Consider the following 19,299-nt stretch of genomic DNA (forward strand, 5'->3'; position numbering starts at 1 on the left):
CATGAATAGCAACCAATGCCCTGGTCTTAACTTTGGGCCCTCTCTCAGACTCAGACTGTAGAGAAATACATGGTTTGTGATTAGCATCAATCATTCTTAGGTTGGATCATTACATGGTAATGAGGGGGCTTAAGCGGGAACGGGCTCGGCTTTGCTCTAAGTGGCGTGGAAAATGCCATTGATTACCTTCCATCAGAGCACATCTTTATTACTGTTAGAGTGAGCACATACTCAGAAAGCTCGGGCCGTTTATTATTAGAGCGGAAGGGAGGGGGACAGTGTGTCGGTGTGTGTGTGTCTGTGTATTATTGTAATAGTTCCTGGTAGGGCTGTGGCGGTAATTGAATACCCGTGTAATTGACGGTTATGGATGAAGGCCGTCATGAAAATGAACCAACCGTCAAAACCGTTTAAATGGGCACACATTCATTTTAGGATAATTATTTTTGGGGAGGGATTAACGTTATTAACGTAGATAAACTTGATCTAATAGCAGGAGTGTTGACTAATGATCATAAGCGATTGTTTCGTTAACTTAGTCTGTCGATTGAACGTTCTACATCTCCTCTTTCCAACTGTCGTTTGATGCTCCAGCTGCTCAACCGTCTGATGTGCGGGGTTGTAGAAGCGCTTCAGGGGGGAAGAAATAGTTTGATGTGTGGACTTTCTTGTATATTTATAGACTAATCAACAGTGAAAAAAAGGCTATGGGCATGTTGCGTGTATTTGTTTCTATTTTAACGATTGTCAATTTCATTATCCTACTCTCGCATAGCTGTCGCACTCCTCTTCATACTGTACTTTCCTCATCAATTCATCTAACCTACTTTCGGAAAGCCTAATGTGGCCTAGGTTTTTTTTTATACGTTTTAAGGAAAATATAAATATTTGCTCTTGTCTCTGACATACTCTGGTGGCTTTGATTGACGGGTCATTTTACGGAGTTGTGAGTTCGCAGATTCTCTCTATCGGGCTATAGAGTATGTCCATTCAGAAAGTTTCCTAAAGGAGCATGTCTGGACATCTCTTTATTGAGAATCAAACGCTCCTGTCAAGATTTAATCTGATAAAAGGCCTTTTTTCAGTAGTTTAGGCTACATTATTTCTCTCATTACGGCGTCCTCTCGCCATCGAATGATCGCTACGAATATTTAGGGGAAAAGTGGGAGAAAACCCATCGGACTTAATATTTTCACATGTGGAAAAGGCAACAGACAAAGACACGGTAAGCATATACATTTTTATATTGACATTTTAGTAATTTAGCAGATGCTCTTTTCCAGAGCGACTTCCAATTAGTGCACAATTAGGGTGTAGGGTTTTTCTGCAGAGCCTGAAGGTAAGGAGGGGGAAGTTCCTCTTGCTGCTCCGTAGCCAAGTACCATGGTCTTGTAGTGGATGAGAGCTTCGACTGGAAGCCAGAGGAGTGTGCAGGGGAGAGGGGTGACATGGGAGAATTTGGGAAGTTTGAACACCTGGTGGGCTGCATATATCTTTCTTTTGACTCAATGCGACAGATCCAACCTGGGATTTCTTCATTTGCAGATGTAATATTTACAAAGTGATAACAAAGTGTAATGGCTTGTTTCAAATAGGTTTGTATTAGAAACATATCCATGTAAACAAGTGAAGAAACAGAAACCCCTTTTCACATGGGGCCTTATAGGCCTAAGACAACAGTAACAAACAGAAACCCCTTTTCACATGGGGCCTTATAGGCCTAAGACAACAGTAACAAACAGAAACCCCTTTTCACATGGGGCCTTATAGGCCTAAGACAACAGTAACAAACAGAAACCCCTTTTCACATTGGGCCTTATAGGCCTAAGACAACAGTAACAAACAGAAACCCCTTTTCACATTGGGCCTTATAGGCCTAAGACAACAGTAACAAACAGAAACCCCTTTTCACATGGGGCCTTATAGGCCTAAGACAACAGTAACAAACAGAAACCCCTTTTCACATTGGGCCTTATAGGCCTAAGACAACAGTAACAAACAGAAACCCCTTTTCACACGGGGCCTTATAAGCCTAAGACAACAGTAACAAACAGAAACCCCTTTTCACATGGGCCTTATAGGCCTAAGACAACAGTAACAAACAGAAACCCCAGAAACCCCTTTTCACATGGGGCCTTATAGGCCTAAGACAACAGTAACAAACAGAAACCCCTTTTCACATTGGGCCTTATAGGCCTAAGACAACAGTAACAAACAGAAACCCCTTTTCACATGGGGCCTTATAGGCCTAAGACAACAGTAACAAACAGAAACCCCTTTTCACATTGGGCCTTATAGGCCTAAGACAACAGTAACAAACAGAAACCCCTTTTCACATTGGGCCTTATAGGCCTAAGACAACAGTAACAAACAGAAACCCCTTTTCACATGGGGCCTTATAGGCCTAAGACAACAGTAACAAACAGAAACCCCTTTTCACATGGGGCCTTATAGGCCTAAGACAACAGTAACAAACAGAAACCCCTTTTCACATGGGGCCTTATAAGCCTAAGACAACAGTAACAAACAGAAACCCCTTTTCACATTGGGCCTTATAGGCCTAAGACAAACAAACAGAAACCCCTTTTCACATAACAAACAGAAACCCTTTTATAGGCACATGGGGCCTTATAGGCCTAAGACAACAGTAACAAACAGAAACCCCTTTTCACATTGGGGCCTTATAGGCCTAAGACAACAGTAACAAACAGAAACCCCTTTTCACATGGGGCCTTATAGGCCTAAGACAACAGTAACAAACAGAAACCCCTTTTCACATTGGGCCTTATAGGCCTAAGACAACAGTAACAAACAGAAACCCCTTTTCACATTGGGCCTTATAGGCCTAAGACAACAGTAACAAACAGAAACCCCTTTTCACATTGGGCCTTATAGGCCTAAGACAACAGTAACAAACAGAAACCCCTTTTCACATTGGGCCTTATAGGCCTAAGACAACAGTAACAAACAGAAACCCCTTTTCACATGGGGCCTTATTTTCAGGCCTAAGACAACAGTAACAAACAGAAACCCCTTTTCACATTGGGCCTTATAGGCCTAAGACAACAGTAACAAACAGAAACCCCTTTTCACATTGGGCCTTATAGGCCTAAGACAACAGTAACAAACAGAAACCCCTTTTCACATTGGGCCTTATAGGCCTAAGACAACAGTAACAAACAGAAACCCCTTTTCACATTGGGCCTTATAGGCCTAAGACAACAGTAACATTCATTTAAATAAAATGGACACATCAAAAATTATATTAAACATAAATTAAAAAGAAAAGGAAAAACAACTAACAAAGTGTGATTCAGTAGTGAAATAGCACGTTTCTTTTGAGTCAATACGAAATTGTGACAATCCTCTCCAATCTGACATTTCTTCATTTGTATACTAGACTAATATTTAGAGGTAGTAACTTTGAATAATAACAATGAAATGCTACCGATAATAACAAAGTGTCGTGGTAATAATGAAGTTGTGGAGAAAAACCTGCCGCCCGCGCACACACACACACACACACATCAACAGACACACACACACACACACACACACACACACACACACACACACACACACACACACACACACACACACACATCAACAGACACACACACACACACACATCAACAGACACACACACACACACATCAACAGACACACACACACTCACACATCAACAGACACACACACACACACACACACACACGACCTCATGCGTTCTCAACGATGCACACGCTCACACCAATTTACAGATAACGCACGCTCACATTCCACTGTGTTAGGTTTAGTACATTTACAGGAGCTGACAGCTGAAGTGACGATGTCGTTGAGCACATCACACGGAGCTGGAAACTTCAGGCTTTATTTGTGTTCTGGCCTGAAGGTACAAAGCCGTGTTCAGGGAACTCTATACCATTATTACCCTTCATCCAAACACTGATTCAAGGACATTGGCCCATTACTACAGATTTTTATTCCAACACTTTGAAATGTTTTACTGCTCACTGGAAATGCGTCAGAAGTCCCTTGGAGGCTGGATAGAGAAACTGTTACAAGAATACGTATTTGACTTACTTTCTGAAGTGTTTTGCCCGTTTTAATCTTAGCTACCACACATATTGATTTAGACAAAAGTATCCCATATGACTCTGTACGAACAGTGTGTTGGCTAATTAAAACTACGACTCCCAGGTTGGTGTCATGTTGGGTTCACATGTTTCGTTCGTTGTTATGAGCTGAACAGCTCTCTCCAGTTCTCCTACAAGTACAACTCGGCAAGTTGATTCCCACAAGTCATTTCACCACAATAGTTTCAATGTATTGTTATTTTGTTAACTCTGGGTGCAGTATCACTCGCTAACAGTTAATGACATAACTGATTGGCGCTCACTGTTGCCTTTGTGCATTCGTGTGTGCCTGTGTCGGCAATTGTACTGCAGCATTCTCTACATCACAAACCGTCTGTTTCACAGCCCAATCCACATCATGCAAACAGTTAAATCCATATGTACTCTATTTTCATAAACACTGAGGTGTGCAGTTTTTTCCCCTTCATAATTAGCTGATCGCTCCTGGAGAGGGAGGAGGGAGAGAAATCAATTATTTTCATGTATAATCCATTAGATCCATGTCAGACTAGCACTTTAGAGAGCACTGTTTGTGATTGAGCCCATCCAGTCCTGGTGTCTGTGTCTGCTCTATAGCCTCTGTTCTAGTCTCATTATGACAGACTGGGGCTGAGCTGAGCAGAGGCACGGCCATACGAGACAGAGCCGGAGGACATTGCTGCTTGTCTTAACAGATGCTCGGAAGGACACTGCACTGTTATATATTTCAATGGAGGGAGGAAGGGAGCATAGTGAGAGAGAGGAAAGAGACTAAGGGAGAGACCGAGGAGAAAAATACAGAGACGCAGAGAGATAGGCGAGGCAGGGGGAAAGAGTAGGATCAGAGAGAAGAGGACAAAAAGAGAGATATAGAAGAGGAAGAGAGGGGAAACGATAAACAGGAAAGCAACAGTCATATGGACAGGTCAGAGGATGAAGATCCAATGCCTGGATGCCTCCCTACTGTTTAACCCCCCCCCTCTCAATTCAATTCAATGGGCTTTATTGGCATGTGAAAAATAAGTTTGCATTGCCAAAGCAAGTGGAATAGATAATAAACAAAAGTGAAATCAACGATACAAAACTGTAAACTGTAAACGTTACACTCACAAAAGTTCCAACGTGTAACGAATAGTTAAAGTACAAAAGGGTAAAATTATCTCGCTCTCTCTCCTCTCGTTAGCTAATGTTAAGTTTGCTGGCTAGCCAGTTCAAATACTGTCAGATTGTCCGTTCTTAAATTCAGAGCATTTCGCTCTCGGAGCGTTCAGAGCGCGCTATGCCACTGGCTGAGGAGTAGGACTGGTCCCAGCGTTCAGAGCATTTCGCTCTCGGAGCGTTCAGAGCGCGCTATGCCACTGGCTGAGGAGTAGGACTGGTCCCAGCGTTCAGAGCATTTCGGAGCGTTCAGAGCGCGCTATGCCACTGGCTGAGGAGTAGGACTGGTCCCAGCGTTCAGAGCATTTCGCTCTAGGAGCGTTCAGAGCGCGCTATGCCACTGGCTGAGGAGTAGGACTGGTCCCAGCGTTCAGAGCATTTCGGAGCGTTCAGAGCGCGCTATGCCACTGGCTGAGGAGTAGGACTGGTCCCAGCGTTCAGAGCATTTCGCTCTAGGAGCGTTCAGAGCGCGCTATGCCACTGGCTGAGGAGTAGGACTGATCCCAGCGTTCAACGGCAGCCAAGCACCCAAGCTAACTGGCTAACTTTGTCTAGCTTTGCCAGCTATTTCCAGACACAAATGAAAGAACACCTCACTCTGACCGTTTTCCACGCCCTAGCAGAGCTGATTAGACTGTTTTCATGTTGTGGAGAGCATTGGTGACTGTAACTGTGCAGCTGGAAACAATTTAATAAAGTTTTTATTTTTGCAGACGTTTACTGACATCGGCCATATTCAACGGGTGTTGAGCGTTTGTATATCAGATATTCTGTGCTCTGAAATCTGAGTAAATAGCCAGATCTGAGTAAATAGCCAGCCACACTTAGCTAAGAATGATGTGAATAATAAAGTCAATAAAATGTGGGTAGTTAGTTAGATAGCGGATAGTTAGCCTGGCAATGTTCGATGTATTAGTAGCCAGCTAACGTTATGTAACTAGCTGACATACCTGTGCATACTGCTGTAATGCTAAGCGGTTCGTAAGGATAGCGTAGCATAACAGCTTGTTAGCCAACATAACGTGTATCGGAACTTACTCTCCAATCTGACATTTCTTAATTTGTATACTAGACTAATATTTAGTAATATAATATATAGTAACGGAACTGATTTGAAAAGTCGTTTCTTTATTACATTGCTCAACATTTTCTTAACATTTGTCATAATTAGTTGCATATATCTTTATTTTGACTCAATGCGACAGATCCCCCTCCAACCTGGCATTTCTTCATTTGTAGATTTAATATTTATAACCTGAATAAGAATAATGAAATGCCATGATAATAACAAAGTGTAATGGCTTGTTTCAAATAGGATTTTATCAAGAAGCATATCCATGTAAACAAGTGAAGAAACAGAAACCCCTTTTCACATTGGGCCTTATAGGCCTAAGACAACAGTAACAAACAGAAACCCCTTTTCACATGGGGCCTTATAGGCCTAAGACAACAGTAACAAACAGAAACCCCTTTTCACATGGGGCCTTATAGGCCTAAGACAACAGTAACAAACAGAAACCCCTTTTCACATGGGGCCTTATAGGCCTAAGACAACAGTAACAAACAGAAACCCCTTTTCACATGGGGCCTTATAGGCCTAAGACAACAGTAACAAACAGAAACCCCTTTTCACATGGGGCCTTATAGGCCAGTAAGACAACAGTAACAAACAGAAACCCCTTTTCACATTGGGCCTTATAGGCCTAAGACAACAGTAACAAACATAAACCCCTTTTCACATGGGGCCTTATAGGCCTAAGACAACAGTAACAAACAGAAACCCCTTTTATAGGCCTAAGACAACAGTCACATGGGGCCTTATAGGCCTAAGACAACAGTAACAAACAGAAACCCCTTTTCACATGGGGCCTTATAGGCCTAAGACAACAGTAACAAACAGAAACCCCTTTTCACATGGGGCCTTATAGGCCTAAGACAACAGTAACAAACAGAAACCCCTTTTCACATGGGGCCTTATAGGCCTAAGACAACAGTAACAAACAGAAACCCCTTTTCACATGGGGCCTTATAGGCCTAAGACAACAGTAACAAACAGAAACCCCTTTTCACATGGGGCCTTATAGGCCTAAGACAACAGTAACAAACAGAAACCCCTTTTCACATGGGGCCTTATAGGCCTAAGACAACAGTAACAAACAGAAACCCCTTTTCACATGGGGCCTTATAGGCCTAAGACAACAGTAACAAACAGAAACCCCTTTTCACATGGGGCCTTATAGGCCTAAGACAACAGTAACAAACAGAAACCCCTTTTCACATTGGGCCTTATAGGCCTAAGACAACAGTAACAAACATAAACCCCTTTTCACATGGGGCCTTATAGGCCTAAGACAACAGTAACAAACAGAAACCCCTTTTCACATGGGGCCTTATAGGCCTAAGACAACAGTAACAAACAGAAACCCCTTTTCACATGGGGCCTTATAGGCCTAAGACAACAGTAACAAACAGAAACCCCTTTTCACATGGGGCCTTATAGGCCTAAGACAACAGTAACAAACAGAAACCCCTTTTCACATGGGGCCTTATAGGCCTAAGACAACAGTAACAAACAGAAACCCCTTTTCACATGGGGCCTTATAGGCCTAAGACAACAGTAACAAACAGAAACCCCTTTTCACATGGGGCCTTATAGGCCTAAGACAACAGTAACAAACAGAAACCCCATTTATCAAGACAACAGTAACAAACAGGGGCCTTATAGGCCTAAGACAACAGTAACAAACAGAAACCTCTTTTCACATTGGGCCTTATAGGCCTAAGACAACAGTAACAAACAGAAACCCCTTTTCACATGGGGCCTTATAGGCCTAAGACAACAGTAACAAACAGAAACCCCTTTTCACATTGGGCCTTATAGGCCTAAGACAACAGTAACAAACAGAAACCCCTTTTCACATTGGGGCCTTATAGGCCTAAGACAACAGTAACAAACAGAAACCCCTTTTCACATGGGGCCTTATAGGCCTAAGACAACAGTAACAAACAGAAACCCCTTTTCACATGGGGCCTTATAGGCCTAAGACAACAGTAACAAACAGAAACCCCTTTTCACATGGGGCCTTATAGGCCTAAGACAACAGTAACAAACAGAAACCCCTTTTCACATGGGGCCTTATAGGCCTAAGACAACAGTAACATTCATTTAAATAAAATGGACACATCAAAAATTATATTAAACATAAATGAAAAAGAAAAGGAAAAAAAACTAACAAAGTGTGATTCAGTAGTGAAATAGCACGTTTCTTTTGAGTCAATACGAAAATGTGACAATCCTCTCCAATCTGACATTTCTTAATTTGTATACTTCGACCGCCGCCCGAACAAGGAAAGGGACCAACTATGGCGGAAGTCGTGACAATTGAAGGTGGACACGGACGGCTTCCCATCTCTCCTCCGCGCGCCTGAACCAGTCGTCCACTGCAGGAACCTCAGTCTGATCCTGATGCCAAGGCGCCAGAACCGGCTGGTTCCCCAGTACGAACTGGGAGGGAGACATGTAAGTAGAGGAGTGGCGGAGCGAGTTCTGTGCCATCTCGGCCCAGGGCACGAACTACGCCCACTCCTCCAGCCGGTCCTGGCAATATGACTGTAGAAACCTGCCCACATCCTGGTTAACTCTCTCCACCTGCCCATTACTCTCGGGTGAAAACCTGAAGTAAGGCTGATTGAGACCCCCAGACGTTCCATGAACGCCTTCCAGACCCGAGACGTGAACTGGGGACCTCGATCAGACACTATATCCTCAGGCACCCCGTAGTGCCGGAAGATCTGTGTAAACAAGGCCTCCGCAGTCTAGGGTCGTAGGGAGACCAGGCAGAGGGAGGAGATGACAGGACTTAGAGAAACGATCCACAACGACCAGGATCGCGGTGTTACCCTGTGAGAGTGGAAGATCAGTAAGAAAATCCACCGACAGGTGCAACCAAGGTTGCTGTGGAACGGTTAAGGGGTGTAGCTTACCTCTGGGCAAATGCCTAGGAGCCTTACACTGGGCTCACACCGAGTAGGACCAAACATAAACTCTCACATCCTTAACCAAGGTAGGCCACCAGTACCTCCCGCTCAAACAGCGCACTGTCCGACCGATCCCAGGATGACCAGAGGAGGGTGACGTGTGGGCCCAATAGATCAACCGGTCACGGACAGCAGACGGGACGTACAGACGCCCAGCGGGACACTGGACGGGAGCAGGCTCTGCACGGAACGCCTGCTCAATGTCTGTGTCCAGCTCCCACACTACCGGCAACTACCATGCAGGAGGCGGGGAGTATGGGAGTGGGATCCATGGGCCGCTCCTCTGTGTCATACAGCCGGGACAATGCGTCTGCCTTCGCGTTCTGGGAGCCTGGTCTGTAAGAAAGGGTAAACACAAAACGGATGAAAAACATGGCCCACCTTGCCTAGCAAGGGTTCAGTCTCCCCGCTACCCGGATGTACTCCAGATTGCGGTAGTCAGTCCAGATGAGAAAAGGGTGTCTAGCCCCCTTAAGCCAATGTCTCCAAACCTTCAAGACCTTGACGACAGCCAACAACTCCCGGTCCCCCACGTCATAGTTTCACTCCGCCGGGCTGAGCTTCTTCGAAAAGAAGACACAGGGGCGGAGCTTCGATGGCGTACCTGAGTGCTGAGAGAGCACAGCTCCTATCCCAGCCTCGGATGCGTCCACCTCCACTATGAATGCCAAAGAGGGATCCGGATGGGCCAGCACAGGTGTGATACAAGACAAGACAAAACCAAAGGAAAATGAAAAGAGGATCAGCGATGGCTAGAATGTCGTTGACTTCGACCACCGAACGCCGTCCGAACAAGGAGAGGGACCAACTTCGGCGGGAGTCGTGACACTTCGTTGGCTTTGCATTGAAAATGACTGTCTGACAAAATTAGAAACGTATCATTTCTGAAAATGTAGCTAGGTATACTGTTACACGTATACATGGAGGAACACTTCTCCCTCTCTGTCACGGATGCCATGGTTTCCCTTAGTTTGAAGATGTAATCCGGAGATAGGTAATTCTTCCAACAGCCTTCTGTGTTTTCTTTTCGGCTCCCTCCGCATTTGCAATCAAACACCTGAATTTCCTTAGCTAGCATACTCTTCTTCCACCTGGCATTCTACTAATTTCAAAACTCCATTCTCCAGAAAGTGGAGAGCCTTAGCAACACTTTTGTGCTTCTTTGTATTATCTTTAAAGAAAAGCTGCTTTAGAAAGGCTTACCTACACAAATGAAGCAGCTCAAGATGGCGTTGGAGAGGATGGCTGACGTTTTACGTGCTCCTAGCCAGCTGTGCTATTTCTTTTCTTTATTTAAATTTGTTTGTAACTTTCTTTTAAACTTATTTTGTACATAATGTTGCTGCTACCGTCTCTTATGGCCGAAAATTACTTCTGGACATCAGAACAGCGATTACTCACCTCGAACTGGAACTCCCACTGCCATCCGTTCTATTGGCCAACGTGCAATAATTGGAAAATAAAATTGATGACATTCGATCAAGTTTAACCTACCAACGGGACATTAAAAACTGTAATATCTTGTGTTTTACCGACACAGATAATATAGAGTTGGCGGCATTTTCCATGCACCGAGAAGCTACGTCTGGTAAGATGAGGGGCGGGGGTGTGTGTCAATTTGTCAATAAAAGCTAGTGTGCAATGTCTAATATTAAAGAAGTCTTGAGGTATTGCTCACCTGGGCTATTGCTCGTACCTTATGATAAGCTGTAGACCACAGTATCTACCAGGAGAGTTCTCATCTATATTATTCGTACTGTCTATTTACCACCACAGACCGATGCTGGCACTAAAACTAAAGCACGGGGTAACAGTGACTCGCTCAATACGGAAGTGATCAGATGACGCGGATGCTACGATACAGGACTGTTTTGTTACCACATACTGATATGTTCCGGGATTCATCCAATGGCATTGAGGAGTATACCACCTCAGTCATTGGTTTCATCAATATGTGCATTGACGACTCTGTCCCCACAGTGAACATACGTTCATATCCCAACCAGAAGCCATGGATTTACAGGCAACTTCTGCATCGAGCTAAAGACTAGAGCTGCCGCTTTCAATGAGCGGGTCACTAATCCGGAAGCTTATAAGGAATCCCTCTATGCCCTCAGACGAACCATCAAACAAGCAAAGCATCAATACAGGATTAAGATTGTATCCTACTACACCAGCTCTGACTCGCCGGATGTGGCAGGACTTGGCAACTATTACTGACAACAAAGGGAAACCCAGACGCGAGCTGCCCAGTGACAAGAGCCTACCAGACGAGCTAAATGCCTTTTATGCTCGTTTCGAGGCAAGCAACAGTCAATCATTCACGAGAGCAGCAGTTGTTCTGGACAACTGTGTGATAACGCTCTCGGTAGCCAATGTGATCAAGACCTTTAAACAGGTCAACATTCACAATGCCGTTGGACCAAATGGAATATCAGGACGTATACTCAAAGCATGCGCAGACCAACAGGCAAGTGTCATCACTGACATTTTTAATACCTACATGTTTCAAACAGACCTCCATAGTCCCTCTGCCTAAGAACACAAAGGCAACCTACCTAAATGACTACAGACCCGTAGCACTCACATCTGTAGCCATGAAGTGCTTTGAAAGGCTGGTCATGGCTCACATCAACACCATCATCCCAGATACCCTAGACCCACTCCAATTCGCATAGCGCTCCAACAGATCCACAGATGACGCAGTCTCAATCACACTCCACACTGCCCTTTCCCACCTGGACAAAATGAACACCTATGTGAGAGTGCTGTTCATTGACTACAGCTCAGCGTTCAACACCATAGTGCCCACAAAGCTCATCACTAAGCTAAGGACCCTGGAACTAAACACCTCCCTCTGTAACTGGATCCTGGACTTCCCGATTGGCCACCCCCAGGTGGTAAGGGTTGGTAACAACACATCTGCCCCACTGATCCTCAACACTGGGGCCCCTGAGGGGTGTGTACTCATTCCCCTCCTGTACTCACTGTTCACCTATGACCACGTGGCCAAACACGACTCCAACACCATCATTAAGTTTGCTGGCGACATAACAGTGGTAGGCCTGATCACCGACATCGATGAGACAGCCTATAGGGAGGAGGTCAGAGATCTGGCAGTGTGGTACCAGGACAACAATCTCTCCCTCAATGTGAGCAAGACAAAGGAGCTGATCGTGGACTACAGGAAAAGGCAGGCCGAACAGGCCCCCATTAACATCGACGGAGCTGTAGTGGAGCGGGTCGAGAGTTTCAAGTTCCTTGGTGTCCACATCACCAACAAACTATCATGGTCCAAACATACCAAGACAGTCGTGAACAGGGCACGACAACACCTTTTCCCCCTCAGGAGACTGAAAAGGTATGGCAACTGCTCGGCATCTGACCGTAAGACGCTACAGAGGGTAGTGCATATGGCCCAGTACATCACTGGGGCCAAGCTTCCTGCTATCCAGGACCTATATACCAGGTGTTGTCAAAGGAAGGCCCTAACAATTGTAAGAGACTCCAGTCACCCAAGTCATGTACTGTTTTCTCTGCTACCGCACGGCAAGCGGTACTGAGGCACCAGGTCTAGGACCAAAAGGCTCCTTAACAGCTTCTACTCCCAAGCCATAAGACTACTGAACACTTAATCAAATGGCTAACGAACTATTTACATTGACCCCCCCCACCATTTGTTTTGTACACTACTGCTACTCGCTGTTTATTATCTATGCATAGTCACTTCACCCCTACCTAGATGTACAAATTACCTCAACTAACCTGTATCCCCACACATTGACTAGGTGCAGGTACCCCCTGTATATAGCCTCGTTGTTGTTATTTTATTGGGTTACTTTTTATTATTTTATATTTTTAATTAATATTATTATTATTTATATTTATTTTTTTACTTTAGTTTATTTGATAAATATTTTCTTAACTCTTTTTGCACTGTTGATTGAGGGCTTGTAAGGAAGCATTTCACAGTATGCTTATTGTATTCGGCACGTGTGTCAAATCAAGTTTGATTTTATTTGATGTTAAAAGACAGAAGCTAGCTACATGGCAAACCAATCTGAACTCATCTCTTGGGAATGTCCAGCCCGTCCATTATCTCAGCCAATCATGGCTAGCGGAAGGTTCCTGAAACCAACTAGGCTCGTAATTTATCAATTAGATTTGAGTATTTACAGATTTACAGATACTACTTTTCTTAAGGCACATGAAAGTTCACATGTTCCATAAGGCATTTCTGACAAAAAAAAAAAAAAAATTTTGATAAAAATAGAAAAATTGTGTTTATGTAGTGAAGCGCAACATACGCCTAGTTTCCTGAAACGTATCACATATAGTGTTTTGGAATTAAACTCTTTACATGTTTTTGCATGTGTTGGAGGGAAATACATAGACAGCTCACATTAGTTTGACATAGTAACTTTGGTCTGACAAGACAAGGGAAATTCTGCAGTTTTCTTGTGGATTTAGCAGAGAATGCAAAGAGGGGAATTTTCACATGAGTACGACAGACTACTGTTTTTAACGTAAATTGTAGTCTCACTAATACAGGGAATATGATGTCTCAACCTTTGTTATGTATTGCTAAACTCTTGTTTTCTCCAAGCTACTCTGGCCTAGGCGGACGACTTTATTAATCAATCTGCATTAATCTGCATTAATCTAACGATCCAAGAGAGAATATATACACCCACTTAGACCTCCTGTCACTAAACATCAACCAACAACTCAGAATAGTCATATTTTCATCCTTCCCCTCCCGTTCCGTCACCCTCTGTGTTAACAATAACAGTAACTAACTGTGTTGTACGTCAAATCGATTCCCCAGACCCGGCTTCATATCTGCCCAGCCTTATCATTTTCAAAGCTTATCTTAATTGGCTGCAGGGCAGGGCTGAGTTATGGCAGATTTAAAATGCATGTGGACTGTCCTGTCATCACACGCACAGAAACACACGCACACGGAGGGGCTGACTCTGTAGTAGCTCAGGGATCAGAGAGCAGCTACCCCGCAGGATGGCTCTCTTTGATGACATCACCGGTCCGGGCCCTGGGAGCATGCTGATGTTGAAGCAGGAGTTTTATGGAGGATTTATCTATCACTGTGACAACAGGGATGGGAATGAGGGGGCTGGGGGCTATGTTGACAGAGGCAGCAGGACAACTCTCTCTTTCATTATCTCTCCCGCTCTCTTTCTTGATTTCCCTCTCTCTGTCTGTCAACGTCTTTTCTTTACCAATCACTCACTCTCTGTTTACGTCTCTCTTTGTCTCTCCCTCCCTATGCATGCTGCCACTCATTCTCTGTCTGTCGGTCTTCCGTCTCTCTCTCGCTCTCTCTCTCTCTCTCTCTCTCGCTCTCCCTCCTCCCTAGTGGGAGAGCAGCTGAAATTGATGGGTACAAATCCAGCAGACAGGGAAGATGATTGAATCCTAAACTCGCAGTGAAGATGAAAATATTTGCTCCCCGCGCTGTGGCCTGTGGGACTGAGAAAAGCATCCAGGCGTGGCGGGGTTGTGTGTCTGCGTGCGTGTGTTTCTGTATGCTTGTGTATGGACGTATCTGTGTCTGTCCTGGTTCAATACATGCAGCCAACTCAGAGCGCCCTGGCCTGATGGAACAAGTGCCCCGACTTTGTCTTGATTGTCTCCGGGATGAGGAGGGATGAGGGGAGACGGTGGAAAAGAGTGCGAGGGAGATGGGAGGGAGGGAGAGATGAGGCTCCATCCATCACTCTCAGCTCATTCCTGTCCATCACTGTCAGTTCAGGGCCATTTTAAAACACATTCACCCAGACCATGGGCTAGTTAACACCTGACTGCCTGTCTTTTCTCTCTCTCTCTCTCTCTCTCTCTCTCTCTCTCTCTCTCTCTCTCCCCTATATATCTGCCTCTTTCTCACTCTCTTTCTCCCTTCCTTACTTCTCGCTCTCTCTCCAATTAACGCTTGCTCTCTTTCACTCTCTTTCTCACACTGTCTCTCTCTATCATCTTTCTCTCTCTCACTCATCCTCTCTCTCTCTCGCCCTCCCACCATGTAGACACAGAGAACAGATACTTGAGATGGTGATTCTCTGAGGAGGTTGGAGAGAGAACCGCTCTTGAAGGGTGTGGGCTTACTGGGCTACATGTTGAGAACAGTGTCTCTATGACCCTCACCTCATATCAAATTGTATTAAATCCTTTTACTCGTAAACGTCAGTTGTGGATAAACTATGAAAAGCTTACTTACGGGCTCTTCCCAATAATGCTGAGAGAAAGAGAAGAGGGAAATAATAGAAAAGTGAAACACGCGATGATAAAAGTACTAATAGATACACAATGATTAACGATAGCTCAGCTATATACAAGGGGTACCAGTACCGGGTCGATGTGCAGTGGAAGATATGCACATATCACTAGTGACAGACAGTAGCAACAGCGTATGTGAAGATATGCACATATCACTAGTGACAGACAGTAGCAACAGCGTATGTGAAGATATGCACATATCACTAGTGACAGACAGTAGCAACAGCGTATGTGAAGATATGCACATATCACTAGTGACAGACAGTAGCAACAGCGTATGTGAAGATATGCACATATCACTAGTGACAGACAGTAGCAACAGCATATGTGAAGATATGCACATATCACTAGTGACAGACAGTAGCAACAGCGTATGTGAAGATATGCACATATCACTAGTGACAGACAGTAGCAACAGCGTATGTGAAGATATGCACATATCACTAGTGACAGACAGTAGCAACAGCGTATGTGAAGATATGAAAAGCTGTTTGGTTAACTATTTTGCAGTCTTATGGCTTGGGGGTAGAAGTTCAAATCTTTTCAGCCTCCTGAGGGGGAAGAGATGTTGTCGTGCCCTCTTCACGACTGTGTTGGTGTGTTTGGACCACGATAGATCCTTAGTGATGTGGACACCGAGGAACTTGAAGCTCTCAACCCGCTCCACTACAGCCCCTACAATGTGATTGGGGGCGTGCGCGGCCCTCTGTTTCCTGTAGTCTTGCTGACGTTGAGCGAGAGGTTGTTGTCCTGGCACCACAATGCCAGGTCTCTGACCTCCTCCCTATAGGCTGTCTCATCGTTGAGAGAGAGGTTGTCCTGGCACCACAATGCCAGGTCTCTGACCTCCTCCCTATAGGCTGTCTCATCGTTGAGAGAGAGGTTGTCCTGGCACCACAATGCCAGGTCTCTGACCTCCTCCCTATAGGCTGTCTCATCGTTGAGAGAGAGGTTGTCCTGGCACCACACTGCCAGGTCTCTGACCTCCTCCCTATAGGCTGTCTCATCGTTGAGGGAGAGGTTGTTGTCCTGGCACCACACTGCCAGGTCTCTGACCTCCTCCCTATAGGCTGTCTCATCGTTGAGGGAGAGGTTGTTGTCCTGGCACCACAATGCCAGGTCTCTGACCTCCTCCCTATAGGCTGTCTCATCGTTGAGGGAGAGGTTGTTGTCCTGGCACCACACTGCCAGGTCTCTGACCTCCTCCCTATAGGCTGTCTCATCGTTGAGGGAGAGGTTGTTGTCCTGGCACCACAATGCCAGGTCTCTGACCTCCTCCCTATAGGCTGTCTCATCGTCATCGGTGATCAGGCCTACCGCCGCCATGTCGTTGACAAACGTCAAACGTTTTACTGCAGTGGGCTAAATCAGGGTCACACAGTGATTCTTGGTAGTCTTAATGAAACAAAAGTATACACCTCACACACATGGCTATGGGCTTAAAAAAAGAAGACACCTTGTACCATGTCGGATATAAAGTTGAAATGTATTACATTTTAAGTTTGCATCCCAATGTTACACTTTATAAACATCACAGAAGACTGAAATATAACAGAAACACCGGATTGAGTCTGTTTTTAATTTGGATAAATATGAATAACATTCCACCCATGAGGTCAAAGAAGGCACCTTTGGTCATTGACTGCAGGGAAGGTCTACTGATGGTGTTGGAGTTGTTCTCGGCCCTACGTTTTCTGTTGTCCATGATCAGCTGCCAGGTCACTGACCTCCCACCCTATAGGCTGTCTCATCATCCTCCTCATGTCGTTCTGTTGTCCATGATCAGCTGCCAGGTCACTGACCTCCCACCCTATAGGCTGTCTCATCATCCTCCTCATGTCGTTCTGTTGTCCATGATCAGCTGCCAGGTCACTGACCTCCCACCCTATAGGCTGTCTCATCATCCTCCTCATGTCGTTCTGTTGTCCATGATCAGCTGCCAGGTCACTGACCTCCCACCCTATAGGCTGTCTCATCATCCTCCTCATATCGTTCTGTTGTCCATGATCAGCTGCCAGGTCACTGACCTCCCACCCTATAGGCTGTCTCATCATCCTCCTCATGTCGTTCTGTTGTCCATGATCAGCTGCCAGGTCACTGACCTCCCACCCTATAGGCTGTCTCATCATCCTCCTCATATCGTTCTGTTGTCCATGATCAGCTGCCAGGTCACTGACCTCCCACCCTATAGGCTGTCTCATCATCCTCCTCATATCGTTCTGTTGTCCATGATCAGCTGCCAGGTCACTGACCTCCCACCCTATAGGCTGTCTCATCATCCTCCTCATGTCGTTCTGTTGTCCATGATCAGCTGCCAGGTCACTGACCTCCCACCCTATAGGCTGTCTCATCATCCTCCTCATATCGTTCTGTTGTCCATGATCAGCTGCCAGGTCACTGACCTCCCACCCTATAGGCTGTCTCATCATCCTCCTCATATCGTTCTGTTGTCCATGATCAGCTGCCAGGTCACTGACCTCCCACCCTATAGGCTGTCTCATCATCCTCCTCATATCGTTCTGTTGTCCATGATCAGCTGCCAGGTCACTGACCTCCCACCCTATAGGCTGTCTCATCATCCTCCTCATGTCGTTCTGTTGTCCATGATCAGCTGCCAGGTCACTGACCTCCCACCCTATAGGCTGTCTCATCATCCTCCTCATATCGTTCTGTTGTCCATGATCAGCTGCCAGGTCACTGACCTCCCACCCTATAGGCTGTCTCATCATCCTCCTCATGTCGTTCTGTTGTCCATGATCAGCTGCCAGGTCACTGACCTCCCACCCTATAGGCTGTCTCATCATCCTCCTCATATCGTTCTGTTGTCCATGATCAGCTGCCAGGTCACTGACCTCCCACCCTATAGGCTGTCTCATTATCATCCTCATGTCGTCCGCAAACTTACAGTGGTTATTTCTTTAAAAGTTATAAGTTTATGCCGTGACCGTTTGTGGTAGACGGTGGCATTCTGTCATTACACCACACTATCACAAGGGGGAGTTAGAACTCTGATCTATCGGTCGTCTAAACTGTGGCTATTAAAGGAGGCGTTATCATCGTCCTGCATCAGGCAACAACAACAAGAACTGTTGGTGAGTTAAGAGAGAACTTGGGTAAATACAATGGGGGAATTTCACTTGACATGTGGACTGACGATTTTCAAAAAGAATAGGCACGGCGGGCTTTTGGTTTCTCTCCCTCTAAAAACAGAAATAAATCAATTCTAAATAACTGGCTTTATTTACAAATTAGTAAGAATGTCTCACCCCATGTTCAAGAATGGCCTTTTTCCCTTCACTTTTGGTTATTTGAAACAAAATCATCTCCAAAATATTGTTATTTTTTAAACAAAGGGATTATTATTTATTATTAGCCCTGCATTATAATGACATAAAAGCCCCTTAGATATTCTCACAGGTCAGATTTGCCCTAACGAAAAAACGCGTCTTCGATATTAATTTAGAATCCTCCAATCCTCTAAATGTTATTATTGAAGGAGAGTCACGTCCTTGGCATAGCGTCAGGCGACATTAGCGGAGTTGAAGAGAGCGAGGAACGAGATGGAGTCACAATTCATGCCAGGCAATTATTTCAACTACATTTGAGTTGAAACAAGTTCGATCAGGTTTAAATCAGGAGACCTACATGTAGAGATATAAAAATATATATATTTAGATATATTGTTGAGTAATGTGCTGTT

The 19,299-nt window shown here is 45.0% G+C and overlaps 1 protein-coding gene across 1 annotated transcript in view; it reads left to right on the top strand.

Annotated features, from left to right (window-relative positions):
- The window catches only part of LOC115145329 (low-density lipoprotein receptor-related protein 8-like), a 285,564-nt gene that overhangs the window by 208,450 nt on the left and 57,815 nt on the right, over positions 1-19,299 (top strand). The gene's annotated exons all lie outside the window — the stretch shown is intronic.

This window comes from Oncorhynchus nerka, linkage group LG17 (assembly GCF_034236695.1).
Source record: "Oncorhynchus nerka isolate Pitt River linkage group LG17, Oner_Uvic_2.0, whole genome shotgun sequence".
In the NCBI taxonomy this organism is placed as follows: domain Eukaryota; kingdom Metazoa; phylum Chordata; class Actinopteri; order Salmoniformes; family Salmonidae; genus Oncorhynchus; species Oncorhynchus nerka.